General features: G+C 40.0%; 1 long non-coding RNA gene across 1 annotated transcript in view; it reads right to left on the bottom strand.

The window, feature by feature from the left end:
* LOC136153391 (uncharacterized) overlaps positions 1–18,180 on the bottom strand; it is a 127,333-nt gene extending 109,153 nt beyond the window's left edge. The window contains exon 1 of the long non-coding RNA XR_010660390.1: positions 18,100–18,180. This is a non-coding gene — a long non-coding RNA (uncharacterized lncRNA). The remainder of the gene's footprint in view (positions 1–18,099) is intronic.
* Between the last annotated feature and the right edge of the window lie 3,434 nt (positions 18,181–21,614).

Genomic DNA, 21,614 nt, shown 5'->3' with positions numbered 1-21,614 from the left:
TATATACTACCAATGAAAAATCAGAAAGAGAAATTAAGGAATCAATCCCGTCCACCATTGCAGAAAAAAGAACTAGACATCTAGGAATAAGCCTACCTAAGGAGACAAAAGAACTGTACACGGAAAATTACAAGACACTAATGAAAGAAATCAAAGATGCCATAAACAGATAGAGAGAGATTCCATGTTCCTGGGTAGGAAGAATCAATATTGTGAAAATGACTATGCTACCAAATGCAATCTACAATTCAGTGCTATCCCTACATAATTACCAATGGCATTTTTCACAGAACTAGAACAGAACTAGAACAAAAACTTTCACAATTCACATGGAAACACAAAAGACCCCAAATAGCCAAAGCAGTCTTGAGAAAGAAGAATGGAGCTGGAGAAATCAACCTTCCTGACTTCAGATTATACTACAAAGCTACAGTCATCAAGGCAGTATGGTACTGGCACAAAAACAGAAATATAGACCAAAGGAACAAGATAGAAAGCCCAAAACAAAGAAAGCCCCAAAATAAACCCATGCACCCATGGGCACCTTATTTTTGACAAAGAAGGCAAGAATATACAATGGGGCAAAGACAGCCTCTTCAACAAAAGGTGCTGGGAAAACTGGGCAGCTACATGTAAAAGAGTAAGATTAGAACACTTCCTAACACCATACACAAAGATACACTCAAAATGGACTACAGACCTAAATGTAAGATCAGAAAGGATAAAACTCTTAGAGGAAAACGTAGGCAGAACACTCAATGACATAAATCAAAGCCAGATCCTCTATGACTCACCTCCTTGAGTAATGGAAATAAATACAATTAAACAAGTGGGACCTGATTAAGCTTAAAAGCTTTTGCACAGCAAAGGAAACTATAAGCAAGGCAAAAAGACAACACTCAGAATGGGAGAAAATAATAGCAAATGAAACAACTGACAAAGGATTAACTTCCAAAATATACAAGCAGCTCATACACGTCAATAGCAGAAAAACAAACAACCCAATCAAAAAGTGGGGAAAAGACCTAAACAGATATTTCTCCAAAGAAGACAAACAGATGGCTAACAAACACGTGAAAAGACGCTCAACATCACTCATTATTAGAGAAATACAAATCAAAACTACAAAGAGATATCACGTCACACTGGTCAGAATGGTCCTCATCAAAAAGTCTACAAAAAATAAAGGGTGGAGAGGGTGTGGAGAAAAGGGAATGTAGATTGATACAGCCACTATGGAAGACGGTATGGAGATTCCTTAAAAAACTAGGAATAAAACCACCTTATGACCCATCATTCCCACTCCTAGGCATATACCCTGAGGAAACCAAAACTGAAAGAGACACATGCATCCCATTGTTCACTGCAGCACTATTTACAATAGCTAGAACATGGGAGTAACCTAGATGTCCATCAACAGATGAGTGGATAAAGATGTTGTGGTACATATACACAAAGGAATATTACTCAGCCATAAGAAGGAACGCATTTGAGTCAGTTCAAATGAGGTGGGTGAACCTAAAACCTATTATATAGAGTGAAGTGAGTCAGAAAGAGAAAGATAAATACCGTATCTTAATGCATATATACAGAATCTAGAAAAATGGTACTGAAGAAATTAATTACAGGGCAACAATGGAGAAACAGACCTAGAGAACAGACTTATGGACATGGGGAGAGGGGCAGAGGGGGTGAGATGTATGGAAAGAGTAACAAGGAAACTTACATTACCATATGTAAAATAGATACCAGCAGAAATTTGCTGTATGGCTCAGGAAACTCAAACAGGGGCTGTGTATCAACCTAGAGGGGTGGGATGGGAGGTAGATGGGAGGGAGTTTCAAAAGGGAGGGGATATATGTATACTTCTGGGTGATTCATGTTGAGGTTTGACAGAAAACAGCAAAATTCTGTAAAGCAATTATCCTTCAATAAAAAATAAATAATTTTTTAAAAAGGCAAAATGGTTGTCAAGGAGACCTTACAAACAGCTGAGAAAAGAAAAGAAGTGAAAAGTAAAGGAGAAAAGGAAAGATGTACCCAGCTGAATGCAGAGATGCAAAGACTAACAAGGAGAGATAAGAAAGCCTTCCTCAGTGATCAAGGCATTTTTAGAAACAGAGAAAAACAATAGAATGGGAAAGACTAGAGATCTCATCAGTAAAATTAGGAGATACCAAGGGAACATTTCATGCAAAGATGGGCACAATAAAAGACAGAAATAGTATGGACCTAACAGAAGCAGAAGATGTTAAGAAGAGGTGGCAAGAATACACAGAAGAACTATACAAAAAAGACCTTAATGAACCAGATAACCATGATGGTCTGATCACTCACCTAGAGCCAGACATCATGGAATGCGAAGTCAAGTGGGCCTTAGGAAGCATCACTACGAACAAAGCTAGTGAAGGTAATGGAATTCCAGCCGAGCTATTTCAAATCCTAAAAGATGATGCTGTTAAACCGCTACAGTCAATATGTAACATGGATGGACCTAGAGCATATGATATCACTTGACTTCACAATCCAGGATGTCTGGCTCTAGGTGAGTGACCACACCATCATGACTATCTGGATCATTAAGAGCTTTTTATGTAGTTCTTCTGTTTATTCTTGGCAGCTCTTCTTAATCTCTCCTGCTTCTGTTAAGGTCCTTACCATTTCTGTCTTTTATCATCCTAGCCATTGCGTGAAACTTTCCCTTCATATCTTTAATTTTCCTGGAGAGACCTCTAGTCTTTCCCATGCTATTGTTTTCCTCTATTTCTTTGCATCATTTACTTAAGAAGGCTTTCTTATCTCTCCTTGCCATTCTCCAGAACTTTGCATTCAGTTGGGTATATCTTTCACTCGCCCTCACCCCCACTGCCTTTTGCTTCTCGTCTTTCCTCAACTATTTGTAAAGCCTCCTTAGACAATTTCTCGGCCTTCTTACATTTCTTTTTCCCTGGGATGAGGGTCCCTTCCTCTTTTACAGTGTTACAAACCTCCATCCATAGTTCTTCAGACACTCTGTCTATCAGATCTAATCCTTTAAATCTATTTGTAAACTCCACTGTATAACCATAAAGGATTTGGTTTAGGCCATACCTGGATGGCTTTGCAGTTTTCCCTACTCTCTTCCATTTTTCTTCCATTTAAGCCTGAATTTTGCAATAAGGAGCTCATGATCTGAGCCACGGTCAGCTCCAGGCCTTGTTTTTGCTAACTGTATACAGCGGCTCTAACTTTGACTGCAAAGCATATAGTCGATCCGATTTCAGTTTTGATCATCTAGTGACGTCCATATGTAGAGTCATCTCTTGTGTTGTTGGAAGAAGGTGTTTGCTATTAACAGTGTGTTCTGACACAACTCTGTTAGTCTTTGCCCTGCTTCATTTTGTATTCCAAGGCCAAACTTGTCTGTTACTCATGGTATCTCATGACTTCCTACTTTTCCATTCTAGTCCCCTATGATGAATAGGACATCTTTTCTGGGTGTTAGTTCTAGAAGGTCTTGCAGGTCTCCACAGAACTGAGCAATTTCAGCTTCTTCAGCATTAGTGGACGGGGCATAGAATTGAATTACTGTGATGTTGAGTGGTTTCCCTTGGAAATGAACCAAGATTTATTCTGTTGTTTTGAGATTGCACCCAAGTACTGCATTTCAGACTCTTTTGTTGATTAGGAAGGCTACTCCGTTTCTTCTAAGAGATTCCTGCCCACAGTAGTAGATGTAATGGTTATCTGAATTAAATTCGCCCATTTCCAACCATTTTAGTTCACTGATTCCTGAGGTGTCAGTGCTCACTCTTGCCATCTCCTGCCTGACCACTTCCAATTTACCTTGATTCATGGGCCTAACAGTCTAAATTCCTAGGCAATATTTTTCTTTACAGCATCAGATTTTACTTTAACCCCCAGACACATCCACAACTAAGTGTCACTTCCACTTTGGTTCAGTCTCTTCATTCTTTCTGGAGCTATTGCTCCCCTCATCCCCAGGAATATATTCCAACCTGGGGGGCTCTTCTTCCAGTGTCATATCATTTTGCCTTTTCATACTCTTCATGGGGCTCTCAAAGCAAGAATACTGGAGTGGTTTGCTGTTCCCCCCTCCAGTGGACCATATTTTATCAGAACTCTCCACTAAGTCTCCACTATGACCCATCCATCTTGGGTGGCCCTGCTTGGCATGACTCATAGTTTCATTAAGTTATACACATCACCATCACAAGGCTGTGATCCATCTCTTTAAGTATTTTCCACAGTTTGTTGTGATCCACAAAGTCAAGTCTTCAGTGCAGTCAATGAAGTAGAAGTAGATATTTTTTTTTTTTCTCAAACTCCCTTGCTCTTTCCATGACCCAACAAATGTTAGCAATGTGATCTCTGGTTCTTCTGCCTCTTCGAAATCCAGCTTGGACATCTGGAAGTTCTTGGGTTCATATCCTGCTGAAACCTAGCTTGAAGGATTTTGAGGGTTACTTTGCCAGCAAGTGAAATGAGCACAATTGTACAGTAGCTTGAACATTCTTTGGCATTGCCCTTCTTTGGGATCGGAATGAAACCTCATCTTTTCCAATTCTGTGGCCGTTGCGGAGTTTTCCAAATTTACTGACATATTTAGTCCAGCACTTTAACAGCATCATCTTTTAGAATTTTAAATAGCTCAGCTGGAAGTCCGTCACTTCCACTAGCTTTGCTCATAGTAATGCTTCCTAAGGCCCACACACCACACTAAGTGACCTCACACTCCAGGATGCCTGGCTCTTAGGTTAGTGACCACACCATCTTGGTTATCTGGGTCATCAAGACCTTCTTTCGTTTAGTTTGTCTGTGTTTTCTTGCCACCTCTTCCTAATCTCATCTGCTTCTTTTGGGTCCCTACCGTTTCTGTCCTTTATCATGCCCATCCTTGCATGAAATGTTCCTTTGATATCTCCAATTTTCTTGAAGGGATCTCTCGTCTTTCTCATTCTCTTGCTTTTCTCTATTTCTTTGCACATATATCATCTCCTTGGATTGAATGAATCAATATTGGGGAAATGACCATACTACCCAAAGCAATCTATAGATTCAAGGCATTCCTTATCAAATTGGCAATGGCAGTTTTCTAAGAATTATAATACGTTTTAGAAATTTGTATGGAAGCACAAAAGACCCTGAATAGCCACAGTAATCTTGGGAAAGAAAACTGGAGCGGGAGGAACCAGGCCCCATAACTTCAGAGTCCAGGACAAAGCTACATTAATCAAAACAGCATGATGTTGGCCTCAAAACAGAAGTATAGACCAATGGAACAGGATAAAAAATCCAGAGATGAACCCATGCACCTCTGGTCACCTAATCTATGACAAATGGAGCGAGCAGGAATTAACAATGAAGAAAACAATATCTGTTCAATAAATGGTGGTGGGGAATCTGGACACCTACATGTAACAATGAAATAAGAACACTCCCTAACATGCTACACAAGGATAAAGTCAGAGTGGATTAAAGACTTAAATGTATGACCAGATACTATAAAATTCTTAGAGAAAAACATAGGCACGACACTCTCTGACATAAATTACAGCAAGATCTTTTTTGACCCACATCCTAGAGCAAGGAAAATAAAAATAAATTTTGATTGGTGAGATCTGATTAAGCTTAAAAAACCTCTGCAGAGCAAAGGAAACCATAAGCAAAATGAAAAGACAGCCCTCAGAATGGGAGATAATCCTTGCAACAAAGCTACTGAAAATGGATTAACCTCCAAAATATACAAGCATCTCCTACAACTGAATACCCAGCCCACCCAAAAAATGGATGAAAGATCTAAATAGACCTTTCTTGAAGGAAAATATACAAATGGCAAAATACCACATGAAAAAGTGCTCAACATCACTAATGACTAAAGAACTGCAAATCAAACCAACAAAGTATCACCTCACCCTGATCAGAATGGCTAGCATCCAACAATCTACAAACAATAAGTCCTACAGAGGGTGTGGAGGAAAGGGAATCCTTCAACATAGTTGATGGGAATGCAAACTGGTGCAGTCACTGTTGGAACACAGCGTGGCGATTCCTCTAAAAACTAAAAATAGAACTACCGTATGATCTAGCAAATCCACTTGTGGGGATATATGGAAGAAAAAAAAGTGAAACACTATTCTGAAAAGGTTCGTGTACCCAAATATTCATGGCAGCACAATTTACAATAGCCAAGGAATCAATGCAATCCAAGGGCCCATCAACAGATGACTGATGATTGGAGAGGGCAGCCATGTTGTCAGCGTAGAAAGTCTCTGAGCTCACTGCCTCTTATGAGCACGCCAAAATCACAACTATCTGCAGAACAACAATTAATGAAATGGACTGCAACCTTCCAGAAAAGATCTTCTACAACAAGACACAAAGAAGTAACCACAAGGGGATGCATAGAAGGGGCGAACTGGCAATATAATCAAATCCCGTATGTCCCAGGTGGGCAACCCTCAAACTGGACAATGACAACAATATATTGCAGAGTTTTTCCCACAGGACAGAGAGTTCTGAGCCCCCCATCAGGTTCCCCAGCCCAGGGGTCCATCACTGGATAGATGAGATTTAAAAAAAAAATCTGGCTTTGGAGGCCAGTGGGGCTTAATTACAGGACCCCACAGGACTGGGAGAAATAAATACTTTACTCTTAAAAGGTGCACACAAAATCTTATGCACATTGGGACCTTGGGCAAAAGCAGTAATTTGGCAGTAGCCTATGCCAGAACTACCTGTTTCTCTTGGGGAGTCTCCTGGAGAGGCAGGGTTCAGCTATGGCTCACCCTTCAGACATGGACACTGGTGACAGACATATTTAGGAACAGTAAACTACTTGAACACTGCTGCTGGTGGCTTCCACCTTCACCTTGAATCATTAGCTCCAAGACCTGGCCCCACCCAGCAGCCTGTAGGCAACAGTGATGGTCCACATCAGGCCAAAAAGCAAACTGAATGGGGACACAATCCCTCATCAGCAGAGAGGCTGTCTAAAGACTTCCTGTACCCACAGTGTCATCTAAACATGCCCCAAGGCATGGCCTTGCCCTCCATAGGCCTAGACCCAGTTCCACTCATCAGTGGATAGGCACTGGCCCTTTGCTCCAGGAAGCCTGCACAAGCCCTGAGAGCATCCACACCCACAAAGGAGCAGACAGCAGAAACAAGACAATTACGATCCTACAGACTGAGTCTCACAATAGAAGGCCAGACCATAACCTGGGGACAGCTGGGTCCTGGCTCTGTCCACTATCAGGCCAACACAAAGTGTAGGACTTCCTGGACCCCAAATCCCACTCTGTCAGGATCCCTCAACCAGCAAAGATTTGAAATGAGTTCTGAGATCCCTGCCTGCCAGGGATGTCCTGCCTGACAGTAGTCCAATACGGGCCTCAGGACATGACTTCACTTGCCCTTGGGTGGAAACAACCCTAATGTCTTTGGGATCCTGATTCCATTCACCAGCGAGTCAGCACTAGCCCCAGAGCCACCTGGGGTTCTACAGCCAAGCACTTGCGACCAAGTTCTGATGAATAGCAACCAGCACCATCTGCACAAAGCAGGCCCTCATAGCCAATGGGACTTGGGGTCAACCAAGCCTACCAGACCATCTATGTAGTCAGCCTGCGACAACAGAAGGACACATGCAGCCCCATTAGGGGGAACCCCTAGATCATAAAACACGAGTGCTGAGAGGGGAGTACATGGCTGAGACACATAAGGCCTCTCCTACATAAGGTCACTTCTCCAAGATCAAGAAATGTAGCTACTTACCACATATATGAAAACACAAATAGCAACTTGGGCAAAATGAGGCAGCAGAAGAATATGTTCCAGATGAAGGAAAAATATAAAACCCAGAAGAAGGACTAAGTGAAGTGGCGATAGGCAGTCTACATGAAAAAAGACTTCATAGTAATGATAATAAGATATCAGAAGCATTCAGAAGAATGAATGCAAAGGATAAGAAGTTACAAGTTTTTAACAAAAGTTAGAAAATATAAAGAACAACCAAACAGAGATAAAGAATACAATAAGTGAAATAAAAAATACCTTAAGAATTTTTTTACAGTAGGATTCATACCCACTGTAGGAATCAACAGTAGACTAAATGTTGTAGAATGGATCAGTGTGTTGGACGACAGGGTACTGAAAATCACTACCACTGGATGACAACAACAAAAAAGAACGAAAAGAAATGAGGACACTTTAATAGACCTCTGGAGTAGTGCACTAATATTCACATTATGCGGGCCCCAGAAGGAAAAGAGAGACAAGGGGCCTGAGAAAATAATTGAAGAGATAATAGTTGAAAACTTTCATAACATGAAGAAGGAAAAAGTCACCCAAGTCCAGGAGTTCAGGAAGTCCCTTAGACGATTAACCAAAAGAGAATAAAAAAAAAAAAAGAGCAAAATCTACTGTCTCCCCAATAAGCAGTTAAGGTATCCACAAAGCAGTTAGATGCAAAATATGACTTCGAAAACAGTAATCATGAGGGGAGGAGAGTACAAATGCAGGGTTTCTAAAATATGTTTGAAATTAAGAGATCAGTAGCTTAAAACAATCATGTATATATATGGACTGATAATAAAAGCCCGATAACTGGAAGCCGAAAATGTATAATAGATATAAACACAAAAAAGAAAAAAGTAATAGAAACATAACACTAATTATAGTCGTCAAACCAAAAGAGAAGTGAACAAAAGACAAAAAAGGAAAACAAATCCCAATTAACAAAATGACAAGAAAAGCACACTTATCTATAATTACCTTAGATATAAATGGATTAAATGCTCCAGCCAAAGACAGAATGGCTGAATGGATCAGAAACAAGACCTGGATATACACTGCCTGCAAGAAACTTACTTCAGATCTAGAGACACATACAGGCTGAAAGTGAGGTGATTGAAAAAGGTATTCCAACAAATAGAAATTTTTAAAAAATTAATTGGAGAACCCATACTTATATCAGGCAATATGTACTTCAGACTGCTACAAGAGGCAAAGAAGGACACTACATAATGTTCAAGGCATGAGTCCAACAAGAAGATATAACAATTGCAAATATATACACACAAAAAGGAGCTCCTCAATATATGAGACAAATACTAACAGAAATAAAAGGAAAAATCAACGCTAACACAATAATACTAAGACACTCTTACATCCCACTTATATCAACCCCACAGATCATATGGACAGAAAATGAATAAGAAAACACAGGATGGAATTAACACATTACATATCAAATGTTCTTAATTTTATCTTAATTTATATATATATATATATATATATACATATATATACATATATATATATACATACACACACACATGCACACATATATACACACACACACACACACACACACACATAGAGAAAGAGCGTGCATTCCATCTGAAAGCAAGAGAATACACATTCTTTTTTATACGAACATGAACCATTCTCTATAAGAGATGACAAGCTAGGACACAAGGAAGCCTCAGTAAATTTAAGAAAAATTTAATCATACAAACATCTTTTCTGACCACAGAGCTCTGAGACTAGAAATCAACTACCAAACCAACCAAACAAACAAACAAAAAAAAACTGGAGAAAATCCAACAAAATCACATGAAGGCTAAAGAAATATGTTACAGAACACCCAATGGATCATTGAAGAGATTAAAGAGGAGACTATAAAATATCTAGAGACAACTGAAAACGAAAACATGACAATCCGAAATATATGGGACATAGCAGAAACAGTTCTAACATGGGACGTTTTTAGTGACACAAACTTAACTCAGGAGACAAAAAGGAATAGAGAGAAAAAACTAATATAAACAACCAAACCTTACACCTAAACCAACTAGAGAAAGAAGAGCAAACAAAACCCAAAGATTATAGAAAGAAAGAACTCATAAAGATCAGAGCATAAATAAATGAACTAGAAACTAAAATGAAGCTGAAATAAAATCAATAAACATTGAGCCAGACACATGAAGAAAAAAGGGAGAGGGCCCACATCAATAAAATCAGAAATAGAAAAGAAGCTACAACCAAAACTACAAAATACAAAGGATGATAAGACTGCAATGAGGACTCAACACCAATAAAATGGACAACATAGAAGAGGAAGACAAATTCTTAGAAAGGTACTATCTCCTAAGACTGAACCACGAAGAAACAGAAAATAAAAACACACCAGTTACCAATAACAAAACTGAATCAGTAATTTAAAACTCCCACAAAACAAGGACGCAGCCTTCAAAGGTGAATTCTACCAAGCATTTAGAGACAACGTGATATTGATTCATCTGAAACCACTCCAAAGAACTGCAGAGGAAGATATTCTCAACAAAATACTAGTCAAGCAAGTTCAATAATGCTTTAAAAAAGATCATACATCATGATCAAGTAGGATTTGTCGCAGGGGTGCAAGGAATTTTCAATATCCACAGAAAAATCACTGTGATATACCACAGAAACAAACTGAAGAGTAAAAGCCCTATGATCATCTCAGTACATGTAGAAAAAGCTTTGGACAAAATTCAACATCCATTTATGATGAAACCTCTCTAGAACATATATCAACAACACATTAAAAGAATTATACACCATGATCAAGTGGGATTTATCCCAGGGATGCACAGATTCTTCAGTATATGGAAATCACTCAATGTGATATACCACATTAACAAATGGAAGAACAAACACCATATGATCACCTCAACAGATACAGAAAAACGTTCAACAAATTTCAACACCATTTATGATTAAAACTCTCCAGAAAGTGAGCACGGAGGGAACCTACCTCAACACAATAAAGGACATAAAAGACAAACACACAGCAAACACCATTCTCAACAGCGAAAAATTGAAAGCATTTTCACTAAGACCAGGAACAAGACAGAGATGGCCACACTCGCCGCTACCATTCAAAATAGCTTTGAAATCTAGCCAAGGCAATCAGAGAAGAAAAAGAAATAAAAGGAATAAAAACCGGGGGGGGGGGGGGGGCGGAGTGAAATTGTCATTGTTTGTAAATGAGATGATATTAACTGTGGAAAATCATAAAGATGCTACCAGAAGACTACCAGATTTTATCACTGAATTTGGTAAAGCTGCCAGATATAAAATGAATACGCCGAAATTTCTTGCATTCTTATACACTAACGACGAATGATCAGGAAGAGAAATTACGGGAATGATCCCATTTTACATCACATAAAAACTATAATAAAAATACCCAAGAAGAAAACATACCTAAGGAGGCAAAGACCTGTACTCAGAAAACTATAGGGACTGATAAACGAAATCAAAGATGACACAAAAAGGTGGAGAGATATACCATGTTCTTGGAGTGGATTAATCAATATTGGGAAAATGACTACACTACCCAAAGTAACTAACAGATTCAATGCCGTCTCTACCAAATTACCAATGATATTTTTCATGGAAATAGAACAAAAATGTTTACAAATTGTTTGGAAGCAAAAAAGACCCTGAACAGTCAAAGCTATCTTGAGAAAGAAAACTGGAGCTAGAGGAATCAGGCTCCCTGACCTCACAGCACACTACAAAGCTACAGTAACCAAAACAGTATTGGTACTGGCACCAAAACAGAAATACAGACCATGGGATCACAATAGAAATCCCAGAGAAAAAAAACAGTCACCTATATCAACAACCTCAGATATGCAGATAATACTACTCTTAATAGCAGAAAGTGAAGAGGAACCAAAGAGTCTCCTGATGAAAGTGAAAGAGGAGAATGTAAAGCTGACTTAAACCTCAAAAAAAAAAAAAAAAAAAAAAAAAAACTAAGATAATGGCATTCAGTTCCATCACTTCATGGCAAATAGAGGGGGGAAAGCTGAAAGCAGTGACAGATTTTCTTTCCTTGGGCTCCAAAATCACTACAGACAGTGACTACAGCCATGAAATTAAAAGATGCTTGATCCTTGGAAGGAAAGCTGTGACAAACCTAGTTCAGCTCAGTTCAGTCGCTCATTCATGTCCAACTCTTTGCGACCCCATGAACCACAGCACGCGAGGCCTCCCTGTCCATCAGCAACTCCTGGAGTCCACCCAAACTCATGTCCATTGAGTCAGTGATGCCATCTAACCGTTTCATCCTCTGTCGTCCCCTTCTCCTCCTGCCATCAATCTTTCCAAACATCAGGGTCTTTTCAACTGAGTCAGCTCTTTGCATCAGGTGGCCAAAATACTGGAGTTTCAGCTTCAACATCAGTCCTTCCAGTGAAAACCCAGGGCTGATATCCTTTAGGATGGACGGGTTGGATCTCCTTGCAGTCCAAGGGACTCTCAAGATTCTTCTCCAACACCACAGTTCAAAAGTAGCAATTCTTCGGCACTCAGCTTTCTTTATAGTCCAACTCTCACATCCATACACGACTACTGGAAAAACCATAGCCTTGACTAGACGGACCTTGTTGAACAATGTCTCTGCTTTTTGATATGCTGAATAATTGGTCATAACTTTCCTTCCAAGGAGTAAGCTTCTTTTAATTTCATGTCTGCAGTCACCATCTGCAGTGATTTTGGAGCCCCCAAAAATAAAGTCGGCCACTGATTCCACTATTTCCCCATCTATTTGCCATGAAGTGATGGGACCGGATGCCATGGTCTAAGGTTTCTGAATGTTGAGCTTTAAGCCAACTTTTTCACTCTCCTCTTTCACTTTCATCAAGAGACTCTTTAGTTCCTCTTCACATTCTTCCATAAGGGTGGTGTCATCTGTATATCTGAGGTTATTGATATTTCTCCCAGCAATCTTGATTCCAGCTTGTGCTTCTTCCAGCCCAGCGTTTCTCATGATGTACTCTGCATCTAAGTTAAATAAGTGGGGTGACAGTACACAGCCTTGACGTACTCCCTTACCTATTTGGAACCAATCTGTTACTCCGTGTCCAGTTCTAACTGTTGCTTCCTGACCTGCAAACAGGTTTCTCAAGAGCCAGGTCAGGTGGTCTGGTATTCCCATCTCTTTCAGAACTTTCCACAGTTTACTGTGATCCACACAGTCAAAGGCTTTGGCATAGGCAGTGCAGCAGAAATAGATGTTTTTCTGGAACTCTCTTACTTTTTTGGTGATCCAGCGGATGTTGGCAACTTGATCTCTGGTTCCTCTGCCTTTTTGAAAACCACCTTGAACATCTGGAAGTTCACGGTTCACGTATTGCTGAAGCCTGGATTGGAGAATTTTGAGCATTACTTTACTAGCGTGTGAGATGAGTGCAACTGTGTGGTAGTTCAGCATTCTTTGGCATTGCCTTTCTTTGAGGTTGGAATGAAAACTGACTTTTCCTAGTCCTGTGGCCACTGCCGAGTTTTCCAAATTTGCTGGCATATTGAGTGCAACACTTTCACAGCATCATCTTTTAGGATTTGAAATAGCTCAACTGGAATTCCATCACCTCCACTAGCTTTGTTCATAGTCATACTGCCTAAGGCCCACCTGACTTCAAATTTCAGGATGTCTGGCTCTAGGTGAGTGATCACACCATCGTGATTATCTGGGTCATGAAGATCTGTTTTGTATAGTTCTGTGTATTCTTGCCACCTCTTCTTAATATCTTCTGCTTCTCTTAGGTCCCTACCATTTCTGTCCTTTATTGAGCCCATCTTTGCATGAAACGTTCCCTTGGTAGCTCTAATTTTCTTGGAGAGATCTCTAGTCTTTCCCATTCTATTCTTTTCCTCTATTTCTTTGCATGGATCGCTGAGGAAGGTCTTCTTATCTCTCCATGCTATTCTTTGTATCTCTGCATTCAAATGGGTATATCTTTCCTTTTCTCCTTTGCTTTTCACTTCTCTACATTTCACAGCTATTTGTAAGGCCTCCTCAGACAGCCATTTTGCTTTCTTGCATTTCATTTTCTTGGGGATGGTCTTGATCCCTGTCTCCTGTACAATGTCACGATCCTCCGTCCATAGTTCATCAGGTACTCTGGCTATCAGATCTAGTCCCTTAAATCTATTTCTCACTTCCACTGTATAACACAGTGTATTAAAAAGCAGAGACATCACTTTTCTGACAAAGGTTTCTCTAGTCAAATCTATGGTGTTTCCAGTAGTTATGTACAGATGCGAAAGTTGGACCATAAAGACGGTTGAGCAGCAAAGAACTGATGCTTTTGATTGTGGTGCTGGCAGAGACTCTTGAGATATCCTTGGGCTGCAAGGAGATCAAAGCAGTCAATCCTAAAGGAAATCATCCCTGAATATTCATTGGAAGGACTGATGCTGATGGGGAAGCTACAAGACTTTGGCCAGTGGATGCAAAGAGCCAACTCAATGGAAAAGACACTGATCCCGATAGAGATAGAAGGCAAAAGGAGAAGCGGGTGACAGAGGGTAAGATGGTTAGATAGCATCACTGACTCAGTGGACATGGATTTGAGCAAACTCTGGGATATAGCGAAGATGGGGAAGACTGGCATGCTGCAGTCCATGGAATTGCAAAGAGCTGTACTCAACTTAGTGACTCAGCAACAACAAATGGTCAAGTAATCTATGGTGGAGGAGGCAAGGCTATACAATGAAGAAAAGACAGTCACTTTCAATAAGTTGTGCTGGGAAAACTGGACAGCTACATGTAAAAGAATCAAATTAGTACATTCTCTAACACTATTTCCAAAGGTAAACTCAAAATGGATTAAAGAAAACCAGATACATTAAACTTCCTACAGGAAATCATAGGCAAAACACTCTGACATAAATCGTGGCAATCTTTTATTTATTTGGGGGGGGGGGGTTGGTTCCCCTCCGAAAGCAAACGAAAGCAAAGCAAAAAGAGGCAAATGGAACCTAATTAAATTTAGAAGTTTTTACACAGCAAGGAAACCATCAAAGACATCAAATATCTTTTCATCATTGTATAGTCTTGCCTCCTTCATCATAGATTACTTGACCATTTGTTGTTGTCGTTGAATCACTAAGTCATGTCCGACTCTTTGTGACCCTACGGACTGCAGCACACCAGGCTTCCCTGTCCTTCACGCTCTCTCAGAGTTTGCTCAAATTCATGTCCAGAATGAAAAGACATCTTACAGAATGGGAGGAAATATTAAAAAAGAACTGCCATATGACCCAGCAATCCCACTTCTGGGCATACACACCGAGGCAACCAAATCTGAAAGAGACACATGCACCCCAATGTTCATCGCAGCACTGTTTATAATAGCCAGGACATGGAAGCAACCTAGATGCCCATCAGCAGACGAATGGATAAGGAAGCTGTGGTACATATACACCATGGAATATTACTCAGCCATTAAAAAGAATTCATTTGAATCAGTTCTAATGAGATGGATGAAACGGGAGCCCATTATACAGAGTGAAGTAAGCCAGAAAGATAAAGAGCATTACAGCATACTAACACATATATATGGAATTTAGAAAATGCTAATGATAACCCTATATGCAAAACAGAAAAAGAACACAGATGTACAGAACAGACTTTTGGACTCTGTGGAGGAGGGCGAGGGTGGGATGTTTTGAGAGAACAGCATCGAAACATGTATATTATCTATAGTGAAACAGATCACCAGCCCAGGTTGGATGCATGAGACAAGTGCTTGGCCTGGTGCACTGGGAAGACCCAGAGGGATCAGGTAGAGAGGGAGGTGGGAGGGGGGTTCGGGATGGGAAATACATGTAAATCCATGGCTGATTCATGTCAATGTATGGCAAAACCCACTACAATATTGTAACGTAATTAGCCTCCAACTAATAAAAATAAATGAAAAAAAATGATGTGTGACAAGGGATTAATTTCTACAATATACAGAGCTCATCCAACTCCACATTAAAAAAAAGAAAAAAAATGAACAATCCAATCCAAACAATGGGCAGAAGACCTAAATAGACGTTTTCCCTAAAGAGACATACAGAAGACCAACAGGCACATGCACATCACTAATTATTAGAGAAATGCAAATCGGAATTACAGCAAAGTGTCACCTCACACCAGTCAGAATAACCATCATCAAAAAAATCTACAAATAACAAATGGTAGAGAGGGTGTGGAGGAAAGGGAACCCTGCTAAACTGTTGGTGGGAATGTACACTGTGCAGCCACTAAGGAGAACACTGTGAATGTACATTGTGCAGCCACTAAAAGGAACACTGTGTAGTGTTCTGACAAAGGTAAATACTATGTAGTAGCCTGACAAAGTTAAAAATAGAATTATCATGTAATCCAACAATCCCACTCATGGGCATATATCTGGAAAAGACTAAAATTCTAATTTGAAAAGGTGCATGCACCCCAATGTTCATAGCAGCACTATTTATGATAGCCAAGTTATGGAAGCTACTTAAATGTTCATCAACAGGTGGGTGGATAAAGAAGACATGGCACATATAAATACATATGCATATATGCAAATATATAGATAAAGAAACATTCCTTACCATATAAAAGAATGAAATAATGCCATTTGCAGCAAAATGGATGGACCTAGAGCTCATCATACTAAATGAAGTACTACAAGGCAGAGAAAGACAAATATCACATGATATCACATATAGTGGAATCTTAAAAAATGATATGAATGAACTTATTTACAAGACAGAAATAGACCCACAGACTTTGTCAACAAACATATGGTTACTGAAGGGGAAAGGAGGGGGAAGGGAAAACTTGGAATTAACAGATACACGCTACTGTATATAAAACAAATAAGCCAAAAGGACCTACTGTATAGTAGAAGAAACTATATTCAATACCACGTAATAGTCTATACTAGAAAGGAATCTGAAAAGGTATATATATATGCATGTGTGTATATATTTATAATTATATATATATAGTTATATAGAGAGTGATTTACATGTATGTGTGTATGCACACATATAAGACTAAATCACTTTGCTGTACACCTGAAAATGACACAGTATTGCAAATCAACTACAGTTTAATGAAAAAAAGAAGATATGGTATATTCTGAAAACAGTCTTGAGAAAGAAGAACACTGCTGGAGGAATCATCCTCTTTGGCTTCAGACTATACTCCAACGCTATAGTAAGCAAAACAGTATGGTACTAGCACAAAACTAGTCATATCCATCAATGAAACAGAATAGAGAGCTCAGAAATAAATCCACACACGTATGGTCAATTAATATATGACAAAGGATGCAAGAAGACACAATGGAGAAAAGAGTCTCTTCAACAAGTGGTGCTGGGAAAACGGGAGAGCTACACGTAAAAGAATCCGATTAGAACATTCTCTAATACCATATCCAAAAATAAACTCAAAGTGGATTAAAGATCCAAATGAAGACTGAATACTATCAACACTCCTAGAGGAATACATAGGCAGAACCCTCTTTGACATAAATCACAATAATGCTTTGGATCCCTCTCCTAAAGCAAAGGAAACTAAAGCAAAAATAAACAAACGGGGCCTAATTAAACTTAAAAGCTTTTGCACAAGAAAGAAAACCATAAACAACAACAAAACCTACTGAATGGAAGAAGATATGTGCAATTGACACAGCCAATAAAGGGTTAATACCCAACATATATAAACAGCTCAAATGACTTAACATCAAAACAAACAAACAAAAGTGCTCTGATTTAAGAATGGGAAGAAGAACTGAACAGACATTTTTCCAAAGAGGGAATGCAGATGACCAACAGGCACACGTAAAGATGCTCGGCATCGTTAATCATCAGGGAAACTCAAATCAAAACCACAATGAGATATTACCTCACCTGTGAGAATGGCTAGCATCGAAAAGAACAGAAATAACACATGTTGGCAAGGATGTGGCAAAAAGGTGACCCAGGCTGGCGGTCGGGGCGCGGCCAGGGTGAGGACGCTGTTCTCCAAGCAAGACAGCAAGTTCTGGGTGTGAATGGTGACTGTGCCCATGAAGGCCTCTGGCAGGGCCCAGGCCTGGGGCGGGGATCCGGGTCTGGGGCGGGGACAGCCGACAGGCAGCTGCGGCCCAGCGCAGGGCGGCCCTCGGGGTTCGCGCCGCTTTCGACCCCAGGAGCCTTGGGCCCATCGCGGCCTCCCCCGCTCCACACGGGCCCTGCGCAAAGACCAGCGCCCTCGTTATCTACGTCTCCACCCACCGGGTCCAGCAGCACCAGAAAGAAGTCATCGCGCCGCCGCCGTCGCCGCCGCCGTCGCCGCCGCCATCTTGTCGGGTGCCGCGAGCCGAGAGCAGCCTGGGATATTCCCATCTCTGCCTCCTTGAAGCTCCACTGGAACCGGAGCCGCGGAGGAGGCGCAACCCCGCCCCCTGCCGCGGGCCCCAACACATTCCTGAAAGGGGAAAAAACAAAATGTGCACTGCGCGGAAACTGGTCCTATCAGATATTAAAACGTGTTTAACGCCACCGTGATTTAAATATTCTTGTACTGGGTCTCCAGAACGGAATAGAACTCCCAGGGGCAGAGCCTCGTATACATAAGTAAGTTCCACTGTTAATATTAGTAGGAAATCAAGGAGGTCTTCTGAGATACAGGGGAAGCGGCAGTTCACTTCAGTAAAATGTGCTGGAGTGAATACCTTAGGTATCTATCTACATAAATCGATACCACACGGTATAAACACACACACCCCAGCCCTTCCCAGTGCTAAGCATGGCAGTTAGCACTTACCGTGTGTTAAACATTGTGTATTGGATGGATGGCTGGATTGATAGGTGACAAAATTCCCGAGAGAATACACAGTGGAAAATGATGCCTTTTTAAAAATTTTCCTTCCACATTCAGAACTGTCTTGAGCAATGTTCTCAGGACCATAGTTAAATTTTTCATCCTGCTGGTGCAGAGTAAGAAGGTGAGGTCAAAACAGAGTAGCACTGTTGAGCCGAGAAATGCAAGGCCTAAAGGATGAAGCAATTTATATTGATATCTGGAAAACCCAACCTACTCCTGGGTTCTCGCCACAAGGTGCACAACCTAAACCAACTCTTTGCTCTTCTACCATTGGATACACCGTGGTAAATTTCATGTCCAATCTCACAGCATGATGAGGACATTGTTCAGGTTACTCTAGATCCTCCAGTATGTGGAGGTCTCTGGACATCAGCATTGGTGAAATGTGACATGGTTAAACCCTAAGTTACTATAGTGGACTCTCCTGAGAAAAAGGCACAGATGCCTTTTGCCTGCCCAGTAGCCTCCGTGTGCCTGCTTTCATTTAAGTGTGGTGGCCTAGTCTCACTGTAATGGATTTGGTCTGTGATGCCTAATAATCTTATTAATGTTGATGATGATCTTCCAATTTGTCTGTCATCAGTGAGTTGGGAATCGACATAAACACAGGGTGAATTATCTGGGAAGAGAAAGCTTTCAAGTGATGACTAGATGTGGGATAGCTATAGTTTAAGTGGGCTGCTTTGGTGGCTCAGTGGTAAAGAATCCACCTGCCAATGCAGGAGACACAGGTCCATCCCTAGGTCGAGAAGATCCCCTGGAGAAGGAAATGGCAACCCACTCCAGAAATCCCACGGACAGAGGAGCCTGGCCAGCTACAGTCCATGGGGTCGCAAAGGAGCCAGACATGTCTTAGTGACTAAACGACAGTTTAAGTAATCCCTTCTTTCTCCTCTTTTAGTGATAATGGACACGTGCTAATCTCTTGATTAAAAGATCAAGTTTTTCATCCATAACAGTTCAAACCTCATCAAAATTTCTACACCACATATTTTTTCTATTACATTTTTTGGAGGAAGCATTTTTTTTCAAATCTGAGGCATAGAGAAGTGCATAAAACATATATGTCAGGTTTAGATAATGCCAGGGATAAATAATGCCCTTATAAAAGCAAACACCTATGTAACCAGGACAAAGGTCAAGAAACAGACCATTGCCAGCCTTCCAGAATACAGCCACCAGTATTACTCCCAATCACAACCTACTCCCTCCCCTATGGATCTTACTTTATGATAATCAGTTCAGTGCTTTTCTAAAAAACATGACCTTACAACTTTTGTATGCATTCCTAAGCAATACAGTTTATTTGAAGTTGTATCAGAGGAATCATACGGCATGCTCCCTTTTATGGCCTGCTTCTGTCACTCTATCATATTTATTCGAGAGATTCGTCCATCTTGTTCCTAGTAGCCTTAGATCTTCCGTCTCCATCATTGACTAGCATTCCAATGCATGATTTTAGCAAAGTAATTTTGACATGATTATACTGTTCTACACTGTGTGAACACTGGAATGCTTTTAGTTATATATTTTTTTTCTAACACTGGCTCTAGCTTTTTCTTATGAACAATGGTACAATGAACTTTCTTGGGCGTTTTTCACAGGACTCATGTTTAAAAGTCGTTTGGGTATACATGCAAGAACAGAATCACTGGCCCATAGTTATACATATATTCAGCTTTTCTGCATGGTGACAAATTGTTTTCTGTAGTGGTTGTAACAACTTGTAATCCCAGCAGCACCATAGAGAGTTTCTCTGCCTGCACATCTTCATCTACACCAAGTGTGTTGCCAAAATCTAATTTACTTGTTTATCACTGCTATTAAGTTTTTGCACATTCTCACCTTTATGAACCTTTTGGACACTCTCTTCTATGAAAAGCCTGTTCATGTACAACTCTCTCGCCATTTTTCTATCCTATTTTCCACCTTGTTCTTACTGATCCAGTGAGTTATTTATGTGTTTTCAATACCAGTTATATGTGTGGCTAAAATAATCTTATGTTTTGTTGTTTGTATTTTCTCTTTTGTGCTGTGCTTTGTGAACAGACTTTAATTAAGACCTACTTAATTATATAACATACTTAATGATGACATAGTCAAAATTTATCATTCTTCTGCTTATGGCCAGTGCTTTTCTGTTTTAAGAAATCTGTCCCTGCCCTGGGGTCATGGAACTATTCTCTATCTTGTCTTCTGGAATATTTGTGGTTTTGCCTCTCACAGTTAGGTCATAATCCAGCTCCAAGTGATGTGTGTGTACAATGTTGAGTAGGGTTTCTTTCTGTTTTTATATTTTATCCTATGAACAGCTACCTAAACTTTTATTGATCCTACCAATTTCAGTGAACCACTTATTGAAAAATCTGACCTTTTCCTACAGGTTTGCAGTGCCACATGTGTCATAAATCAAACATCTACCTATGTATGGGCTAGTTTGGGTACTCTCTATTAAGTCCCATGGCCATATTTATCTGTCTATTTAAAATACCACATATCAGCATTCATCACTACAAGTCTAAAGTCAATTCTGATATTTGGATAAGGCCACTCAACTCTACCTTGTTCTTCAAGAATGTATAGGTTATTTTTGGCCTCTCTCGAATCCATTTCAATTTTCAATTCATCAGAAAAAGTTCAACTAAAATCCTTCCTAGGGTTCTAGTTAAGATTGCATTGCACTTTTGGATTTGACTTCTTGCCTATAATATAGAATGTTGTCGAATGGATAATGGTGTACCTTTCCTTTTAATAAAAAACTTCCTTAATATGTCCCAATAATATTTCTTTTTTTCCCACAAGAGAGCATTTTATCCTAGGCACTTCATATTGTGCAAATAGTGCCTTTGAAATTTTCATTTTGTAAATCTGTTGCTGGTAAATAGAATAAAATTGGCGTCTGTATGTTAATATTTTATCCTGT

Source organism: Muntiacus reevesi, chromosome X (assembly GCF_963930625.1).
Source record: "Muntiacus reevesi chromosome X, mMunRee1.1, whole genome shotgun sequence".
Taxonomy (NCBI): domain Eukaryota; kingdom Metazoa; phylum Chordata; class Mammalia; order Artiodactyla; family Cervidae; genus Muntiacus; species Muntiacus reevesi.
The sequence above is the reverse complement of the archived record's forward strand: the minus strand, read 5'-3'. Positions and strand labels throughout refer to the sequence as shown.